The sequence below is a fragment of the Marmota monax genome, unplaced genomic scaffold (genome assembly GCF_021218885.2).
Source record: "Marmota monax isolate L192 unplaced genomic scaffold, Marmota_monax_Labrador192_F-V1.1 WCK01_AAM20220418_F8-fsc00006, whole genome shotgun sequence".
Taxonomy (NCBI): domain Eukaryota; kingdom Metazoa; phylum Chordata; class Mammalia; order Rodentia; family Sciuridae; genus Marmota; species Marmota monax.
Genome location: NW_026693712.1, coordinates 16270140 through 16290692, shown reverse-complemented (window position 1 = coordinate 16290692; position 20553 = coordinate 16270140). Strand labels below are relative to the sequence as shown.

Here is a 20553-nt window from a genome sequence, read left to right as displayed (position 1 = left end):
AAAAAGCTCATTCTTAAGAGGAAGTGATAAGTTCTAATGTTTTTAGCTTAATTTTCCCCATTTGAGGAATTTCCGAGGAAGCAGCATGGGGCTTTTTATATTTTAACTATTTTTTTTATTACTAAAGAAATACACAATCACAGTAAAAATTTCAAACAGAATCGTTTCCAGATGGAACCACAGTTAGCAGCATTTTGTGTATCTTTCCAGAAATGTTCTATGCACATACAAGCATACAATATATTCCCCCCCCCCACTCTCACGCACAAATGGGAGCATATTGGACATCTTTTTCTACAACTTGCTATTTTTCATGTAGCACATTTTGGATGTTTGCCATTTCAATATATCTAGATTTACTCTTGTTAAAAAACTGCTCCGTAGTTCTATTTATGAATGTACTGATGTATTTACCCAACTCCCTGTTAATGAATATTTATGTTAATTTTGCGTTATTATGAACAGTGCTTAGAATAAGTGTCCTAAATCTACATCCATATCCTGTATTTTTGGAGTATCTTCCACTTAGAGATTTATTTATTTTTTTTTAATTAAGATGTCTGGGAGATTAAAATTTTGAGAGATGTCAATTGTCCTTTTAAAAGCTTATGCCAATTTAAGCTCTAGTAATCATGAGTGAGAATACCTGGTTGCACATACCATCACAAATACATACACAAACTTTTAAGCTTGCCAATCTTAAAATAATTTTTTACTTTATTTATTTATTTTTGTTGGTACTGGGGATTGAACTAGCAGTTCTCTACCACTGAGCTACATCCCCAATCCTTTAATTTTATATTTTGGGACAGGGTCTCAGTAAAGTTGCCCATGCTGGTCTCAAACTTGTGTTTATTCTGTTGAAGGGACAGATGAGGCAAGGCACCGAAGATAGCAGGAAACCCTTTTATTTGGCTGCAGCCAGGTTCAGAGGGCACAGCTTTTGCTGTAATCAATTAATCCCCTGAACCCCGAGTTCAGGTAGTTTCAGAGTTTTATACCCAGCATGTAAGGGGAGAGGCTCAGAAGTTCACATAAAAGCAGCTTTTTCTTTCACTGTTCTGGGCAAGTTAACCCTTCAAGGACAACACCTGAGAAGGGGAAAGCTTCCTCTCCCCTTTCTTTCCTCCCCCTGCCAGCTGTTACCATTGAGCCCAATTGGTAACTTCTCTTAGAAATGTGGGCATCTCTGTGAAGCTCCAGCTCAAGGCCAGAGGCCTTGTTTACACATTTCTACAAACTACTATACTGGATACATGTTTGTGAAAAACTAATAAGGGGGTGTCCAGCACCTGGAGTGCCAATTTCTTCCAGGCTATCGGCCAAGTAGAATAGGACAACATGAAAATAGGAAGTTTATTTACATTGGACTCTTTTGTGGAGACTCTTTTACTTATAGTCTTAAAAATCAATTATGGTGAAGATTGCTGGAGAAGCTTAGTTAAGATTTTTTTGTGGAGGAGGGGGTGCTATTACAATTCTGCCTCAGCCTCCTGAGTAGCTGCGATTACAGGTATGTGCCACCCCTCCTAGCTTAATTTTATTATTTTAAATTAATATTTTAATTTAAATAACTTTTTAAAATTTAAATGACTAATAACTTTTTCTTGTTCAGGTAAATTTGGCCATTTTTCTATTATTTAAGCTGCATCTTACTGAGTTATAGAAAGATCTCTTTCTATATGAAGGGAAATGACTCTTTTGTACCATATGTAGTAGTAGTAATTCCCAACTTTATCATTTGTCTTGGTTTTATGATTCTTTCCATATAACATTTGAAAAATTATTTTACTAGCAAATTTATCAATTCATTTTTGCCTTTGCACAGCTTTAGAGACCCTATTATAATGATCCAATGTTCCTCTGATGATTTTCATATTTTCTTTTTTACATTTAAATCTTTAATCCAACTACAAACTTTGAGGGAAGAATAAATTTACACTAGAGGTCAAACTTTACTTTCTACCTGCCTATCAGTTGTTCTCACAGTGTTCATCAATACTATACTTGGCATTTCTAAAAGTAAGATGCCTCAATATAAGGAAAATATTATTTCATGTTAGTTTTCCTAATATATAAAACTCTTTAGAATAGAAAATAATTTGATCTTTAACCAACTTTAAAGATGCTAAGGACTGGGATGTAGCTCAGTAATAGAGCACTTGCCCAGCATGTGCAAGGCCATGGGTTCAATTCCCAGCACCTAAAAACAAAACAAAACAAACAAACAAAAACTGACACCCATCTTCCAGAAAGAACAAATTACTTACTAGAGTTTGACTAGTTACTGTGAAATGAGGTGGTCATAGGATGAACCCCTAGAGGCTGTGTTTTCCATTTACTCAACAAGCATTCATTGCTGCTATGTGCAATAGCCTATGGGATCATGGAAGTGGTTAGATATGATTTTTTGCCCTCTGGAAGTATATAATTTAATAGAGAAATGGCAAATCTTTCATCATAGAGGGATGTATGCATATTTTCTTGGCATTTCTAAAAGTAAGATAGCTCATTAATGTACTGTGGGTTCCTAGGGTTTTGGAAATGTATAAAAAGGAGATTCAAATTTGTCTTTCAGGAAATAAGCTGTTGAATAGTTGAAAGTTGGAATGGAACATGGAAAATATTTTAAGTTATCTGCATTTTAGAAATGTGTACTCTGTATATGGTCTGTATGTTTCCAAAGTCCTTTCTTAGGAATTTTGAATTTCAGGTTTGGCAAGTGGAAAGGAGAATAACTGTCAGTTATAATACCTTTCTTCTAAACTAAAGCTGTGTTTCACCCATGGTCCCTACTAAGGAGCAGGGGTAGGAATGTGTCAGCTTTTCCAATTCAGGAGTTGTCATGTGCCTAAGAGCTGCTCCCCACAATCTAGAGTGCTCAGCCTGAGAGAATCATGACACCCTGTTTCCTTTTCCAAATCTTTTCACAGATCTTTGCAGCTAGGGGACTGTATTAGTTTGCTAGGACTGCTATAACAAAATAACAGACTGGTGGCTTACCTGATAGAAATTTGTTTTCTTATAGTTCTGGGGGCTGCATGTCCAAGATCAAGATGTCAGTAGACTTGGTTTCTCATAAGATGTCTCTCCTTGGCTTTCAGACAACTGCTTTCTTGTTATGTCCTCACACAGTTTTCCTCTGTGTATAAATATCCCTGTTCTCTGTGTGTCCAAATTTTTTTTTTTGGTACTGGGGATTGAACCCCCAGCATCACTCTACCACTGAGCTACATCCCCTTTTTACTTACTTTTTGTTGTAGTTGTACAAGGATAGCATGCCTTTATTTTATTTGCTTATTTTTATGCGATGATAAGGATCAAACCCAGTGCCTCACATGTGCTAAGCAAGCACTCTGCCACTGAGCTATAGCCCCAGTCCCTATTTACTTTCTTTGTTTGTTTACTGTTTGAGTCTAACTTGCCAAAGCTGGCCTTGAATTTGTGATTCTCCTGCCTCAATCTCCTGACTAGCTGGGATATATACATACATACATACACACACATACACATATGCTATACTGCATATACTACATGGGGTGAATGTTGGGAATTGAACCCAAGGCTTCATGCATGCTAGACAAGCACTCTACCACTGAGATATACCCCAGTCCCTCTACTCATTCATTCTTTCTCTTTCCCCAACCCCCTCCTGCCAGGATTGAACCCAGGGCCTCACATGTGCTGGGAGGGTGCTCTACCACTGAGCTACACTCTCAGCCCATGAACTATCATTTTTATGGGCCCTAAAATCCTTTCTTACTGTAAATATTAGAACTAGAGGCTGGGTCTATTGGGAAGATTTTGGTTTTCATTTTAGATCTTTCTCTAGTTTTACCATGTTCAATTATTACTTTTATCATTTAAATTATGAATACAATTTTGAAAAAAAATTATGAACAAAATTTTGATAATCTGGAGTGTGGCAGGCCAAATAGAACCCCTTTCTCAGCTTTCCTCTTTCTAAATGAGTGTTCTGGGTGAAAAGAATGCAGAATCAGAATTCATCAGAACAAAAAAACCAAGAGATATTGGTACATTATCATTAATTCAACTCCAGAATCCGGTTCAGGAAACCACATTGCTTTTAGCTATCAGGCTTCCCCAGGCGCCTCTGGCCTGCGAGTTGCTCGGTCTTTTCTTGTTTTTCCTGACCTTAGGAGTCTTAAGGAGCGATCCTGGACTCTTGGGTGAAGTGGAAAGTCTATGCTCCTTCCCCTAGCCTATGTCTTTTTTTTGTTCCAGAGACTTCCAAACCCGCAGACAAGAGCAGCAAATTGATCAAAGGAGGTGAACTGCATCTCTAAACATTGAACTCTCTCACAGCTCTGTGGCCTGGGTGCCAGTTGCAGGCCCATGGCTTTGACAAGAGCACTGATCCATGGAGACTTTAGCTCACTTCCCCTTGGAGGGGCTGTTAGGGTTGGACTGTCCCCCAAACCCTCATGTGTTAAAAGCATGGTCCCCAGTACAGCGTTCAGAGGTTGGGCTGTTATGCAGTGATTGGATCATGAGGGCTCAATCCACATGATGGATTGATCACCGGTTGAACTAATGGGAGGTAGGACCTATTTGGAGGAAGTGGGTCACTATGGGGAGGAGAGTCCTGGGAGGGTTTATCTTCTTCCTAGCACCTTCCTTTCTCTCTCTCCCTTGTTGGTACCTGGCTGCCATGAGCTGACAGCTTTTCTCTGTGACACACTCCTGCCACCATGATGTTCTGCGTCACCTCAGGCCCACAGCCATGGAGCTGAATGACTATGGACTGAAATCTCTGTAACTGTGAGCTAAAATAAATATTTCCTCTTCTAAGTTGTTTTTCTCAGGTGTTTTGTCACAGCAACATCAAGCTGACAGACACAGTGGCACATCTGCCTTCAGAGGAGATTCTATTAGATGACCTTTTGCAAATGAAGTCCATCATAGAGGACGGAATGGGATATGAGGACAGAGTGCCATACCATGGTGGAAACTTTGATATATTTCAAGTAATCCTGGCAGCTGGGGCATCCGGAGTTCTTCTCATCAGCCTTCATCCTGAACATTCCCCCTCCATTTCAGTTGGGTAGCTCTTTGGTTACTGCTTCGAGTTCCACATGCTGGGGGAAAAGAATTCATCTCTAAATGAAGAAAAAATTCTCCAGTTAGCAGATCTATAACCATGCACACTAGTACCTTCTGGGACTTAGGACTTTTCAATGCATGGTCAAGTTCAGACAGCCCCCAAAGACATCTGAGGTCCATTAAGTTCAGATTTACATTCTTACCCAACAAATGGCAGTACTTCAGAAAGTTTGTTTATTTAACATAAAACGCAATAAAAAAAAGTTTTGGCCCCTAGAGTACAGAGTTTATGTGACTTCATGCCCCTCTTTCTGGGGTAGAATAAACAAAACAGGGAAATGGCAAAATCTATAGGATCCTTCTGCCTCAGCCTCCCCAGTAGCTAGGATTACAGGTGTGTGCAACCATACCTGACAAGATTTTTTATTTTTTAATGTATGACTAGGTCAACTTCAATATAAAAAAATTTTCAAGAGTTTATTGGATTTTTTTGATTGTACTGGAATTAATGATATTAAATATTGCTAGAAATAAGTGGGCCCGGCTAGGACCTTGAGATTATTATTATTTTTTTGTCACAATTATATTCACTGTAATAGAATTTGGTTTTCCTGGAACTAAAAGTTCCTACCAAGAGCTTTATTAAAATCCACACATCTATCAAAGATTTGAACTCCTGCTTCAAGTTATTCTTGGAACTAAGGTAAAGAATTGCCCAGTTCACATTTCAGAGGTGAGAGACACAGAGGTGAGAGAGGCTTGTCATGAAGTCCTGCAGCCAAGGAGTCCTGGAGGATGAGCAGTGATTGCTCTTCAAACAGCCTCAGAGCAGACAAGGTGTGCAGAGGTAATGCCAGGTCCTAATGCAAAAGTGGTCAGCCTGGAGGTGGGGCTTGATGTTGACTGACCCCTCACCACCCACATCTCCCACCCCAGGATGCCAGGGAGGCACCTAAGAGAGGCCCCGACCCCTGACTTCCCCTGACCCCAGACTGGCAGTCTTTCTTCCCTGCTGCTTTCTACAGTGTCTCTCATCATGATTGTAACACCCATCATGTCAACACAGTATCTGTGAGAGCTGTTGAAAAGGTACTGCTTTTGGAAACTGCCAGCGGAGAACCAGGCTGGCTCCACATCCTACCCCACTCTCGGTGGCTCCTTTCTTTAAATGAGCCTATTTAATGAGTCTAGAATATTCCATTAACCAATTGAGTACAGCTGCCAACAGGAATGTTCCAAAGAAAATAAATGAAAACTTGTCTACTTTGCACTGTTTTGATGGGCAGCCTCTTTAAAATCGTGGTGCCTGGTCTGTCTCCTCTCGGGATGTAGTGCATTAGAACAAAGTGACCCTGAGAGGCCTAAGAAATGGTTTCATGCAGTGATACTTCACAGCTTCCTTTTTTTCCTACTCTATACTCCTCCCTCCTCGGTGCCTAAGGCTCTGTCTGGGAAGAAGCTCCACATTTAAAAGGTACATTAACTCTTTGGAGCCTAACTCTTTGGCTTGCAAATCTAAACAACAAACTTTATTATTTAAAGATCAAATCTATCCAGCCAACCTCTGAAAAATGCTCTCGCATTGCTTCGGATAACAAGTCTGTGTTGATGAGTTTGAAAAGTGAAGAAAACTCTAGCCACATGAAATAACCCATATCAATCTTTTTTTCCATGTTAACAAGTGTGGAGTTTTCTTAGTAGAAACTGAACATGGTGGAGGTCAGAAACCTGACCTACGGCTGGCTCCCCTGTTCTGCCTTCCCAGGCCTGAATCAGGGGCTGGCGGGCTGAGCTCTTTTCTGAAGGCTCAGGGGAAGAATCTACTTCCCAGCTTATTCAGGTTTTTGGCAGAATCCAGGTCCTTGTGGTTGCAGGACTGAGGTCCCATTTCCTTGCTGGCTGTCATCTGGGAGCTGTGCTCAGCTCTTAGAGGCTTCTCCTGACAAAGCCTTGCCAAAAAAAAAAAAAAAAAAGGTCAGGACTTGAAAAACGGAATTTAACCCTTGTGAGCCCTGAAGACTGAACTCTGAGGGACGCTCAAGACATATCAGGCTCAAGCATTTTTCAATGCAGTGTCTCTTCTGGTTAGTTATTGGGTATTTAAGGGTTCTCCAACTTTGGTCTAATTATTTTATGCTGTTCCCAAGACTCCTGTATGACCACATCAGAGAATACTTGGTGTTAGAAGTGAGTTTTCATCTGGGTGATCCGAGCCTTTGAGGTCTACTCTCCCACTGAATGTTTTACCTTTGTAAAGATTAGAGTTCGTTGGGCTGGGGATGTGGCTCAAGCGGTAGCGTGCTTGCCTGGCATGCGTGTGCCCGGGTTCGATTCTCAGCACTACATACAAAAAAACAAAGATGTTGTGTCCGCCGAGAACTAAAAAATAAATATTAAAATTCTCTCTCTCTCTCTTAAAAAAAAAAAAAGATTAGAGTTCACATTGAACAAGCCTGATTTCAGATGAAAAACAAAAGCAATTTTATTTAGCCATAGTTTGCATGAAATGACATTTACTCATTTTAAATTTATTTGGACAAGTTTTTAAGAAGCAATACTTGCATGTAACCACCACCACCATCATCATCAATATAGATATTTCTGTCACCCTACAAAGTCTTCTTGGACTCTGTCCCAGACACCCTCACCCCTCATTCCTTTTCCCTTCTATCCCAAGCAAAGACTGAACCATTTTCTCTCTCTGTACATTTTATTTGTTTTTTTTTTTCAGGAGTTTTATATAATTGGAATCATGCACACCTACATCTATTTTGACACGCGTGCATGCGCATGCACACACACACACAATAAACACTTTGGTTTCTTTTACATAGTATAATGTTTTAGAGTTTCATCCATCTTGGGCTTATTTTTTGGGGGGAGGGAAGGGTGCTGGGGATTGAACCCAGGGCCTTGTGCATGTGAGGCAAGCACTCTACCAACTGAACTATATCCCTAGCCATCCTTCTTGTTTTGAATCCCAGTAGTTTGTTCCCCTTAATTACTGAGTCATTTTTTACTATGTGAATGTACCACAATCATCCCTTTTCTGTATTGCTAGAATAAATCTGCTAAGATTTTGTCTAGAATTTTTGCATCTGTGTTCATGAAGGATATTTGGTCTGTAGTTTTCTTACAATGTCTTTGCCTGGTTTTGGTATCAGAGTAATACTGGCCACATAAATGGAGTTGGGAAGTATTGGGGGGGAGGATATTTATTGCTATTTGCAGGTGGTTTTTCTTGGCCATCTGTTGGGCACTACTGCCCCAAGAGGCCCAGAGACATCCTTCAAAGAGCTTTTTTTACAGGCCTAGGGAGAGTGCAGAAGTCCCTGGCACTGCTCTCAGGGTTTTGTGGCTTAGCAGCTATTCTCCGTTCCTGTTCCATACATGGCATGCCAATAGGGCACAGATGTTCAAACACTCTACACAGAAACTCCTAAACCCTGACCTTGCAGAGAATTTCATCCACGCTCTTGAGTCTGGCTGCTTCTACTTCAGCACAAAGCAGTGACCTCCATCCTTCCCCTGGGATGATCTAGTAAAATCCTCCTCAACCAAAAGTGCATTTTGCTTCTAAGAGCAAGAGTAGGGGTAGTGGAGAGAGGCAGCAGTGAGAGAGGCGGGGTGCTCAGACCTTCAAAAAACAAATTTAGCTCTTGCCAGAGTATGGAATGGGGAAAGGAGACATTTTAATGTCCCCTAATAAGTATCCAGAAGTAAAAAAAAATCAAAAAAGAAAAAAAAGTTTACTCCTCAAACACACTTTGTAAGGCAAAACCAAGGAAAATTTAGATTCATACATAAACTTTCAGAAAAGGAAACTTACAAATCATATAATGTCCTCCCTCAAGCGGTTTTCTTTTACAAGTGTGGGGACTGTCCCTCAGCCCTATCCATCCCTGAGAGATAGTCAAGATGCTTGAAAACCACTGTTTTATGAGGTTTTGGGGGGGTGGCTCAGACAAATAAAATTCCTGCTGATTGAGGCTGATCCCCAGGTATCCTGAGTTGGCATGCAGATGAGGCTCTCAGAGTTCTGGCAAAATCAGAACAAAGAACACATTATGATGACTTCCAGCCCAGGACGGAGGCTACTGCATGATGCTATATAAGCTCCCATGCTCTTCAGGTGCCTTTTTGTTTGTGTTGAGCTAAATTTCAAACATCAAGAGATACCATTATCAATAGATACATTGTAATTCTCACTGTGTGTGTGCATACACACGTGTGCATATACAGACATAACCACGACATGATGAAGGCATTAGCATAATGAGAATGTAATGCACCTGCTTCTGTATGCAGCTTGAGACTCGCCTACAAAGAGAGTTACCTGAGCCATAGCCATTCATGGAGAGCCAAGGATGTCAGTGCTCATTGCCAGCTAACTTCATCGTGAACCGGGCCTATTGCTTTGGTGGGAAATAAGACTGAGTTCAGGGGACAGCAAAAAGGAGGTTCTGTCTTTGGGGAGTTGGACACAGCATGATACTTTGATAGACTGTTTCCAGGGCCAGGGAGCCAAGATGGTGCTGGGAGGCCGTATAGTACAGAGCCACAGAGGAGCAAACCTCAGGGTGGAGGGAAGCCATCAAGACCTGGCTGTTGCTGTTTGTAATGCTGGGCTTGAAACCCAGGCCACCCTCCATGCTGCACAAATGCTCTACCTCCAAGCTTCAGCCCAACCCAAGGCCATGCTTTTAAGAGTTGTAGCTGGAAAAAACCAAAAGGACGGGAGAAGACACTGAAGTCACCACATTCATAGTTCAGCTTCTGACACAAAATTGTTTTATGACCTTCACCTACTTTCTCTGGACGCCCCCGCTCCACCCCAAAACTATAAGAGGGTCTCATCATCTATAAGAGAAAAGATAAAGAGGCTAATGATTAAACTATGCCTAGATTTCAAGTCCTAAAACTGAATGTGAGGAAATAGTTGTTCTTTATTTTTGTTTGCTGGTTTTATAATGTTCTCTATAAAATTGCCAGCTGGTCTGAGACATTATAAATGGGAGGAGAGAAAGGGAATTTTTGTCTATGCTTCAATTGGAGTTGGTAGTTAGATGTAGCTGAAGACCTTCCAAGAAGGGAGTAGAAAGTCAGGGAGAGACTCAGAGACGGCTGGACATTCAGTTCTTCCATAAGATTGTTCTATCCATGCTCTATTCTGAGTCTTATCTCACTACATAATGATTTTGATATCCTGAATTCTTTTTTTTTTTTTTTGGAACTGGGAATTGAACTCAGGGGCACTTAACCACTGAGCCACATCCCCAGCCATTTTTTATATTTTATTTAGAGACAGGGTCTTGCTGAGTTGGTTAGAGCCTTGCTAAGTTGCTGAGGCTGGCTTTGAACTCGTGATCCTCCTGTCTCAGCCTTCCGTGCCACTGGGGTTACAGGTGTGCACCACCATACCTGGTGATATCCTGAATTCTTAAGCAAGCTGCATGTATGTTTTATAATGCCCCAAATCTTGTAAACAATAAGATAGCCCTTATAAACAGTCACAGTGAGCATAAATACTGAAAGCTTTTAGATTCCACAGAAAGATACTACCTTTTGGAGAACCATTTTCTGTCTTCTGGAAGATATTCCTATACCCCACCCCCACACCTGTCCACCCAGCCCTGGAGCGAGCAGGCACTTTCATACAACATGGTTACCCTCTGGCCTCCTGGCTGGAGATCTGTTCATTTTGAGACTGAGAAAGCATCGGGAATTTAGGGGGAATAATTTTTGCTTTGGAGTGATGCAGGAAGAGGAACAGATTAGGACTGAAGGGACAGCAGATGACTTTTAGAGTGTTTGCAGATCATCGACATGTCCACAGGGGAAAGTTGAACATACTGATCCACAGCTCCCCCAAACAGTTGCTGACACAGGTTTGGAGATAGCCTTAAAGTCTCCTTGAAGACATGAGAGCAGCTGTAGGTACCCCAAGAGTATGGAAGAGGCCAAGGACAAACCCTGTGCAAAAGAACAGGGGAAAGACAAGCCAAAATGATTGTAAAAGAGGTGAGGACCATGGTCAGGGGCTGTGTTGTCCCTCTGCTCTCTGAAGAGGCAGCCTCTGGTCCATGCATGTATCTTCTGTCTGCTCCACAAATCACTGGTGTTCAGCCTTTTGTTGTCTAGGATGTCAAAGTTTCCAGGATGCATTAGTGTTCCTGCTTGTTAGCAATCTGACCGTACACACTGTCAGTTCCTAACTAGGTGAGTTAAAATATCTGGCTTTGTGTGTTTGCCATGTTTGGCATCCCTTCCATGCTCTTCAGACTGCATAGGGACCTGTTAGATCCTTCTGGAGAGATCCAAGTGAAGGGGCGGCAGGTTGTAGCCCTTCTACTTGTTGTAGGCCAAACCAAATAGGTAAGAGATGGAACCTACATTTTGGCTTGTTGGTTTCTTATTTGGGCTTTTAAAAAACGGTTTTATGGGCTGGGGTTGTGGCTCAGGAGTAGAGCACTCACCTAGCATGTGTGAGGCCCTGGGTTCGATCCTCAGCACCACATAAAAATCAATCAATCAATCAATAAAAGTATTTTTTTAAAAAAATGATTTTATAATTTCATTTTTGTAGGGGACCAGCAAGGGAAGGGGCTCTGGTTCTTGTGGACAAATTAAAACATCACAGATTCAGGTAAAACCCAGTTTGGGATCTTGCCCCTGGGCTTCGAAAGGCTGCTTGGGCCCAACTCCTTTTCCAAGTCTCACCACATTCTCACCAGGAGCGAGATGGAGTTGGACCCCTTGCTCAGTAGAGCCTAATTTCTTTCTGTTATTTCCATGATACCAGAGACAGACTTAAAAAAAAATGGAATATAAGTTTAGTTGAGTGAATAGTGAACATTTTTTTGTGCTTCAGTTCACCAGTCATGGAAAAATAAATGAATCTGGCTCAGTGTGAACTGTATTTCTAAAGTTTATTTATGTATTTAAAACATAAGTTTGGTTTTGCAGCTGAGTAAAAAAGAATACTTGGTCTCAGTTCAAAATTCACAAAATGTGCAGCTTTTGGTTCTCAGTCTAGCTCAAAACCCTAGCTATTTATTCTTAGCTGTCTTCTGCACAGAGAAGTTGGGAAATCATCTTCCCCTTTACTAAGGGCCTCTGAAAAGTGGGTTACTTGTGATTCCTCCCTTCTCCTCTGAGAACGGGCGGATATGCCTAAATTCAGGAAAGGCTAAGAACATCTTCGCCCCTTGTCACGTCCTTCCCATTTGGTTCGTGACCTGATGCAACTCTCCTGGTCACATGGGGGGGTCCTTGTTTAGGCAGAGTGGTGCTATTTCTTTTTCTACTCCAGCATGAGGATGGATCCTACCAAGTAGTCCCTGAGCCTCAGCCCTCAACAGAAGACCAGCGATGAGGTTAATGAGGTGTCGGAAGATGGCAAAAGCAGCTCCAATGTTCCGCCTTCCAACTTTTTAATTAGGAGTCCTGATGAATGGCTCGCTTGTAAAATACTCTTTCACTGGTGACACCCCCGCCCAGCACCAAGAGGTGAGGAAGTACGGGGTGAGATAAAGCAGGGCACTTAGTCTCTGCTTTCTCCCAAGTCTGTCCAGCTCACATCCAGGGACTGTAGCTGCCTGTAGCTGCCATAAATAATGTCCCAGGGCTTCCAGAGGCTTCCAGAGGCCAGAGCTACCAGTGCAGCATGAATTACCCCAGAAACAGGAGCTTGCTGGGGGCTTTCTCTTACTGTTTTTCTCCTGCAGGCCATTGGTGTGATCCAGAGTCTCTGGCAGCTTTGTGCATGGGTTTGCTCCATAGAGCCTGTTTGGGCTCTTGTGGGACCTGCTTCTTCCAGGTCCTCAGAGTCACACACCTGAAGGTTTCCAGAGGCCATGGTCATTAAACAACCCAGGAGGCTCACACTGTGAGTCTATACATTTCCCAAGGTTGTACCTCAGGAGGACTTGGGGTGCTCCTTGTCACGGCATGACGGATGTGTGTTGTGGTGTTTTCCCAGGGCTCTGTGGAAGTTACCCCTGGGACCCAGCCACATTTCTCTTTCCCAGGTGAAAAAAGTTTTGTCCAGAAAAAGCATCAAGTGTAGAAAGGCAGAGAGCGTGGCTTTAGATGGATGGACAAGTGCGAAGAAAAGGACCCTTCCTAGGAACAGCAGTGTGCACCCTTTGTTATAATTACAAGAGAAATGTTTCCAGATAGTGCTCTCTGAGTGATATTACGAGATAGAAGTTCCAGGGGAAATCAGGGACTTGAGGGAGGAAGCAGTTATCAGTGGTGACAGGAGCAGTGACAGCGATTGTTGACATTTCTCCTACCCCTCCTTTTTTTTTTTTTTTTTTACAACTTGACTTGTAAAATTCCAATGAATACTTCTATGACTTTTAACATCTACATAAATTCACGTAGCCACCGCCACAATCAGGGTTCAGAACGGTTCCATCTCCTGCCCCCAAAACTCTCCTGTGCCACCACTTTGACTCTACTCTTCCCTACCAGCGCCCCACTGATGTGCTTTCTATTTCATTGTGAGGATGTGGTAAACAGAGAATCACACAGTAGGTGTCATTTTGAAACTAGCTTCTTTCACTCAGCATAATATCCTTGCAATTAATCAAAGTTGTTGTATGTATCCATAGTTAGTTTCATTTTATTCTAACATATGAATGTACCACAATTTACATATGGATTCGTTCATCTATTGGAGGGCACTTGGACTGTTTCTAGTGGAGTCCCTCATTCAAAAAAATTGTGGTTATATATGATATATAATACATTATATAGAGAGGGAAATTATTATATATATTATATGTAATATATAAATAATATATATAATACATTATATATAATACATTATATCATATATATAATATATATCATCAAATTTGCTCCTTTAACCATTCTTAAATGTACAATTCTATGGTATTGATTTTGCATTGTTGTACAACCATCACTATTTTATATTTCCTGAACTTTTTAATCAGCCCAAATAGAAACTAAGCAATAATCATCCTTTCCCTTTAGCTCCTGGCAACCTCTAATCTATTTCCTGTCTCTGTGAATTTATCCATTCAAGATATCGCTTATAAATTGATTCATACAATATTTGGTCTTTTGGGTCTGGCTTATCTCACTTAACATAGTGTTTTCAAAGTTCACCCAGGGTGTTCAGCATGTTCAGCACCTTCATTCCTCTTTTTTTTTTTTTTTTTTTTGGTACCAGGGATTGAACCCAGGGGGTGAACCCAGGGGGTGCTTAACCACTCAGCCAAATCCTCAGACCTTTTTTTTTTTTTTTAGAGACAGGGTCTTGCTGAGTTGCTAAGTGCCCTGCTAAGTTGCTGAGGCTGGCGTTGAACTCACAATCCTCCTGCCTCAGCCTCCTAAACTGCTGGGATTGTAAGTGTGTGCCACCAGGCCTGGCTCATTGACATGAATTTTTGGTTCCTGTTTCCAACTCTTTCGCCATCTCTACTTTTTAATTTGAACTTGCAGGGGATGGAAGAGTCTAGTTTCTAAGAATCCAGTACTTTGTCTGAATCTATTCATCGTTCTTTGTGTTCTTAAAAGAATTCCTTCATTTTTTTGTTCACTAGCCACCTTAGTATCTTGAAGGAGGCAGGCAGTCAGTGGATTGTGGGGAAAATAGACTTGTGGTAAAGGGCTGGAGACTGTCAGCCTCTTTGTGTGTACTTTCTCAGGCCCTGGTGTGATGGTTTGTTTAGACCTGGAGATCTTTAATAAGTAACTCACAATTTTTCTTTCTTTCTTTTCTTTTCTTTTTTTTTTTTTTGTGTTTAGGGAAAAAAATATATATAAAATCATTTGAGACAGGGTCTTGCTACATTGCCCAGGCTGACCTCAAACTTGTGATCCTCCTGCCTGAGCCTCAGGAATAGCTGGGATTAGAAATATGCACCATTCCTGGCTTGAGTGTTAATGATCATTTTTTTGCCACCGCTAAAGTGTGGCATATCTTTCCTTTTATCAACAGCTTGCCAGAGCCTTCCACCATCTGAGATTCTTACCCCAAGTGATTCTCTTGCCTTAAAATCCTTCATTTTCAGGATAAAAATGAGGTTGTTAAATATGCAAGCGGGGTGTGTGTGTGTGTGTGTGTGTGTGTGTGTGTGTGTGTATGGACATGCGTGTGTGCAGCTTTCAGAAGGACTGTGAACTCATTCTGAATCTCTGTGTCAGTCTGGCCACCCTCCTTCAGTTCCTGGGTTTGTGTTCATATGGGGATCAGGGGAACAGGAGGTGATGTCTCACTGCAAGGTAGACTGAGAAGACCCCAAGGTATGAGGATCAAGGGGTCCAGTCTCATACTCACCCACTTTGCAGAATCAGCCAAGCCTGCTTCATGGTCCCCCCTTCATCAGCACGTTCCCTTGAATGGAAGCTTTTTGGTATTGTATTTTGAGGTTTCTCATGAAATTAATTAACCTTTTAAAATCGTGAAACAGGGCTGGGAATGCAGCTCAGTAGTAAAGCGCTGGCCTAGCAGGTCCTGGGTTTCATCCCAGCTTTGCAAAACAAAACAAACAGAAACAGAAGTTAAAACGAGCTTATCTTAAAAAGGACAAATTACAATCAGGACAACAATAACTTACAAAGCCTCTGATTTCAGGCTCATCATTCCGAGCGACTATGCTTAGCCTCTCACAGCAAAAAAGAAAATGCACAACTACACGATACGCTTCTGGTCTTTAAGAATTTAGCAATTATTCTGTGGCAACCACCCAAGTGTCCATCAACAGATGAATAGCACAGTCTGTCACATTTATGTCAATATTTTGGATTTCATTGACATTTTGTTTTTAATCTATGAATAAGTCCTATGCCTTTATTCATACATTTTAGGCTTAGTAATTGTGTGAGAATTATAAGCATATGAGCATTAGACCTAGTTTTATATATTTGTGCATAGTTTAGTAATATAATAAAAATGGCTTAGGTCAACACTGGCAGTCCACAGTCTTATGTCATTAACACCCTGAGCATATTAACACTGTTTACTTTAAATAAAATCCCTTCAAAGCCTAAGAGACTGGACATATTTGATGGACTGGGAGTGAAGAGGTAACAAGAAAGCTCAAAACAGAAGTTCAGAAATGACTTGACGTTGGTCACAGAGAACCAGCCGGTTAACGATTATTTTCTCTCAGCCCTTTGAAGACAGAGTCTCCTCTCTCCTGGCTGCTATTGTTGTGTTGCTGCTGCTATAAATGCCACTGTACAGGGAACCACCCTTTCCTTCAGTTCTTTTTTAAAGATATTCTCTATGATGTTCTTCCTCCTGGTGACTGTCCCTCTGAATGTGGGCATAGATCCGGCAGAGAACTCCACATGGTTCCAGAACATTAGGATTCTACCTTTCATCAAAGCAAGAACAGTTTCAGTCCCCGTCCCTCCATATCCCCTCTCTCTGTTTCCCCTCTTTTCCCACACTGCACGGCCTCCTCACTTTCTCCTCCCCAGCCCTCAGTTCCTCTCACATTTCTCACTGTGTGACATTTTGGTTAATTTCTTCAGATCTGTTTTTCTATTTGTATTCTCTTCAGTATTTACCAATATAATATTTTTTTTATCAATTCAAGAATGTTCATTTCTCATACTATTACAAATGTGAAGTACACACAGAAAGCCAATTAGAACATGCAGTCCAATATAACATTATTATAAAGCGAACACCCAAGTTGAGAAGTACTAACACTTAGTACTTCCTTCCTAATCAGAAATAATTTTTCCTTGCAACTAATAAGCTTTTGGTGGAGAGGTACTTTGTAACCCTGCCAATACTCTGTCTTTTCATCATGGTTTTGCTATTATGACTTTATTTTTATTATTTTGCACATTTTTTATTGGTGCATTATAGTTGTACATAATGATGAGATTTTGTTGTTACATATTTGTACATGTGCACAATATAATTTGGCCAATTATGACTTTTGTGATAGACTTTTTTTTTGCTTTCCTTTGTAGTTTTACTACCCATTTAAACATCTTTACACGATAGTTTCACACATTAGTAACTTTATATGATAAAGTCATACACCTGTATTTTCAAGTCTCTCAGTCTATGATAGTCTAAACTCAGACAGACCTAGACAAAAACTGTCTTCCAAACATTTTGTTGGAATTACCGTCGTGATTTCAGGGAACTTTTCCTACTGTACTGTAGAGGACATTTTGCATTCTAGACTTTAGCTGTTCAGGACCAGGCCAACCCAAGTGTAGTGTGTCAGTGATAAAATCTAGGTGGTTTTGGTATATGGGTTTTACTGTAAAATCTTTTCAGTTTTGCTTCATGTTTGAAAATGTCCATCATAATGTTGGAAAAATTCTATATCTTGAGTTTGAGCCAAAATGGAGGAGCCCCAATCTTCCCAGGTTGTCTTTCTTGTAATTTAAAAACCCCTGACATGACACAATAAAGGAGCCTAAGAAGACTTGGAAATGTGGAAAGAAGTTGGCCAACTGGGGACTTTGGGACTGAGGAGAAGCTTAATGGAAATTTCCTTTATTTTCCTCATCATCTCCCAAATCTCCCAACTAAAGAGTTGTAGAAGCTATAGATAGGCAGTTTGTGTCACCCAAAATTCATGTATTGAATCCTAACACCTAAGAGATGGGGCCTTTGTAAGGGAATTAAGTCATGAGATTGGAATCCTCATGAATTGGATCATTGCCCTTGAATAAAGAGACATGAGGTCTTGCTTTTCCCTACCTCTCCACCAAGTAGGACACAGCAAGAAGTTGGCCATCTGCAAGTCAGCAAGTGGGTCACCAGATACTGGACCTTCAGATACCTTGTTCTTGAATTCTTCCTTAGCCTCCAAAACTGTGAGAAATTGGTGTTGGTTGTTTAAGCCATTCAATCTATGATAGTCTAAGACAGACACAGACAAAAATAAAATGTTCTAAGAAAAGCTGTTCCCTGAGCCAAAGGACCATTTGGTGGCCTCTACCCTACATAATCCAAACACCAGCAAAACAACAACATCAAAACCCCTCATACTTCCTCACTTTTCTGAACCCATGGAGGAAAGAAATAGCACATTTTTCTCAAATTAAAAAAAAAAAAAACTCAACCATGAATTCTATATCTGGTAAAAATATTTAGCAATGAATAGGAAATAAAAATATTTTCAAACAAAAGATACCCAAGAGTATTTATGGGAACAAGCCTACCCTTAACATGTAATTAAAGGAAATACTCTAAGCAAACAATAAATAAAAGATTGGGAAGTGCAAACATCGCCAATATAATATTTAACTCATACATTAGGATGTTTTTAATGGGGGAGATGAGCATATTTCATCACTTTTTAGAATAGAGTATTAGATACTGATTGATATACATCATTTATAGTATACAATTAGGTGAGTTTTGATGAATGTTTACACCTCTGTGCTCAAAGCACACAGCATTTCTACCATCCTTAAAAGTTTCCTTGTGCCCCTTTGGGAAGTTTTTAATAAAGAGTTCTTCGGTTACCTTTTCTTCCTCTTCTTTCTCCTCTTCCTCTGGAATTCCAATGACATGTATACCAACATCTGGAACATCTGGATATCTATCCCCCCGGTCCTGAGGTCCTCTTCCTTTCTCTTCAGTTCTTATTCTTGCAGTTGTGTGAATCTGGCATCTCCATTACACTGTCTTCAGGTTCACTGATTCTTTGTTTTATCATCCCAAATTTTTGTTGAGCCCGTGTCATGATCTTTTTAAATTTCAGTTTCCATATTTTTCAGACCTAGATCTTCCTGGCTCTGTTTATTTGTTGTTGTTGGTGGTGGTGGTTTTGTTTTTCAGTTCTCATTTCTCCACTGAGAGTTCCTAGCTGTTCATTGAATGTGATATAATAATTTCCTTTAATTTTTTTTGAACATTTTTATAATAACTGCTTTAAAGATTTTTGCCCATGAAGTCCAACATCCGGAGTCACTCAGAGTCAGTTTCTATTGGCTGCCTTTTCCTGGGAGAATAGAGACCACTTTCATGTTTCTGTGCACGTCTAGGAATTTCTGGTTGAAAGTTGGGCCTTGTAGATAACCCACTCTGGCAACTCCAGATTCTGTTGCATTCTTTTGCGCTTTGTTGAGTTTTGACCTGGCAAGCAGTTAACTTGTCTGGACTCCCCTGCAAACTTTGTCACCTTGTGAGGCTCAGTAGCTGATTTCTCTGTTCCTATGGCTTCCCATTGCTGTGTTTCTCCTCTGGCCCTTTGGGGGTTTCCCCTGTTTCTGTCATTTGGTGGTTAGCCAAGGATTTCAACAGAGACGGAATTGCTCTCTTTGTGATTTTCTTGCTTCTAGGGGTTCCCTTTCCCTGTTTTCTAGCTATTTGGCTGATTTTGAGCACTCTCTCTAACATTTCAGGCCTGTAAGTTTCAATTTTCCACCACCTGATTTGTGCACAGTTGAGAAATTTACTCAGTTTTTAAAAACAAATTTAAAAAGGCAGTGACTGCACACAGCTCTGTTCAAGAGCAGATTTCTTTCTGGTTTCTGTCCACTTTTTCACCACGTCCCTTAGGGTCTCCTACCACATCTGCGTAGTTTAGTTTCTGGCCAAGGGTTTGGGCAGAGTTTATACTCACCGTTTTATACTCCTTCTGTGGTTTTTCTACTGCCAGTACTTTTCCTGTAGATTTCTAGCTACTTTTCCAGCCTTGAACTCTGATCTCTGGCACCTTCAGCTGGTAAAACTGTGGTTTTCCACTGCTATTTTTCACAGTTGTAGCTGTGAGGGTTGGGCATCACCCTCAAGCCAGGAAGACAGAAACTCAAAATTCTTACCTCTTCCTGTGGCAGTTTTTGAGATTAAATTCTTCTGCTTCTGTCTTTCAATAGTTGTGTGTGTGTTTTTTTAATTGTTTTTATCCTATTTTTTATCATTGTTATCTGTGGGAGGATTTCATGACCACTTTAATCATCTGCCATTGCTGGGAGTTCTACCCATTGGGTTTTAAATTTCAGTATCTTTTTCATTTGAAGTTCTATTTGGCTCCTTTCCGAATTAAATTTGCCTTGGATTTGTGAGAACCTTTATATTTCTTCACGTCCCTTTGAAAAGCATATTTGATCATCTTACAGATATGTATTCTATGGTGAGGACACCCGATCAGCACCGATGGTTCCACTCTCTGAAGTTCTTGGACATTTAGCATTGCTGTTCGGCATGTCTGCTGACTGTCTCATTCAACTTTTTGCAAGTAAGTTTTGAATTATGAACTAGGGATTAGAGATTCAATAAACATGGAAAAACCATGTGTCCTGATTTGGGAAGTTGAATCTGCAGAGAGAGTTCTGTTTCCTTTGACTTGGTGTCCCAAGAATACCATGGGCCATTTCTTATGTTTATTTCTAAGGCTGGGGTTCCTCAACCAGACAGGTAGTATAAATTTGTAGCCCAGATCTTCTTAAGGATAGATGATGATTATAAATCCTTGGAGAGTGACCTCTGTTTCTCAGGATACAGGGTCCATGGCAGCCATATCTCTGGGC

At 40.7% G+C, this 20553-nt stretch overlaps 1 long non-coding RNA gene across 1 annotated transcript in view; it reads left to right on the top strand.

The window, feature by feature from the left end:
- LOC124103641 (uncharacterized) overlaps positions 1–7212 on the top strand; it is a 127565-nt gene extending 120353 nt beyond the window's left edge. The window contains exon 12 of the long non-coding RNA XR_006855244.2: positions 4814–7212. This is a non-coding gene — a long non-coding RNA (uncharacterized LOC124103641). The remainder of the gene's footprint in view (positions 1–4813) is intronic.
- Positions 7213–20553: the final 13341 nt, after the last annotated feature.